The 1,306-nt window shown below is 46.8% G+C and overlaps 1 pseudogene; it reads right to left on the bottom strand.

Moving 5' to 3' along the window:
* Positions 1–184: 184 nt before the first annotated feature.
* On the bottom strand, positions 185–1,076 carry LOC114635403 (annotated as a pseudogene).
* Between the last annotated feature and the right edge of the window lie 230 nt (positions 1,077–1,306).

Genomic DNA, 1,306 nt, shown 5'->3' with positions numbered 1-1,306 from the left:
GTCAGGAAAAACTGTTTTAAATCACATTCCTTTACAAATCAAATGGTATCCTTATCAATTTTCTATTTTTTATGAATTTTAAATGAAAATTTCGCCTTTTTTCATAAATTTCTTTGATATTTTTTTAAGTGATTTTACCTTTATTTCTTATTTCCTTCACTTTAAGCCAATCATTAAATTTCACAGTGATTTCTGGGGTGAGGCATAAGGAAGGCATCATTCCGAATAATGGAGGCCGGCCCGGTTGGCCTCTCTGGGGAAGCTGGAGGAGCAGGCACTGGCCAGCGCCCTGGTAGGTGATGTTCCAAGAGCGGCAGAGATGGTAGGCAATGTCCTCGGCAGCTTCCAGCTTCCAGCTTCCACAGCTCGATCAGGCTGTCCCCGGCGGTGGCCAGCGAGTTGGCGATCAGCTCAGCTGCCTTGGAGTCACCCTCAGCAGAGATGATGGCTGCCTTCTTCTGCTACTCAGCATTTTCCACCACGAATCTGGCTCCCCCTGCTTCCTGCTGAGCCACCTGCTTGGCTTCTACTGCCTCTGGGAACTCCTTCCCGAAGGTCAGATGGGTCCTGGACACGTCATCCAGGATGAGCCCAAATGTTGCTGCTCGCTCTGTGAGGTCATCGCTCACCTGGCTGGAGACCAGCTCTCGCTGGGTAATCAATTCTCCAGCATCAAACCGAGCCACCACGGACTTGAGGATCTCTGTGGTGATAGACAGCAGCACCCGCTCATCACAGTCGTCGCAGATGCTGGTGTAGATACGAGGGAGCTGGCTGGCCACTGGCCGGAAGAGGATGCGCAGTGTGATGTTGACGTTCTGTAGGTCTTGGCTACCAGTGATGATCGGGACATTCCGTGGTCGAGAGCGGCAGTCAAAGATAATTGGTTTCTGTACCCAAGGGATGAGAAAGTGAGTCCCTTCCCCTCCCACAATATCCTGTACGCCACGGAATCGGTCAAAGATGACAGCTCTGTGTCCAGCATCCACATTGTATAGAGCAGAGATCACCATGCCTCCTGCAACTGCTAATGCCAGACCGAACTTTCCGATGCACTCAAACACTTTGACAGCCATGACTCCTTCTGTTGCTTCCACTCATACCTGTTTTCACTCTGACCTCCACATGAATTCCCCAGCTTGATATTTCTTTTGTTTGATTTTTCCACAGTGTTTTCAATTTTTTGAATTTTTGCCAAGTAAATGTTCAATTTTATCAGGAAAAACTGTTTTAAATCACATTCCTTTACAAATCAAATAGTATCCTTATCAATTTTCTATTTTTTATGAACTTTAAAAGCAAATTT

Source organism: Grammomys surdaster, unplaced genomic scaffold (genome assembly GCF_004785775.1).
Source record: "Grammomys surdaster isolate TR1022 unplaced genomic scaffold, NIH_TR_1.0 103374, whole genome shotgun sequence".
NCBI classification, from domain to species: Eukaryota; Metazoa; Chordata; class Mammalia; order Rodentia; family Muridae; genus Grammomys; species Grammomys surdaster.
The sequence above is the reverse complement of the archived record's forward strand: the minus strand, read 5'-3'. Positions and strand labels throughout refer to the sequence as shown.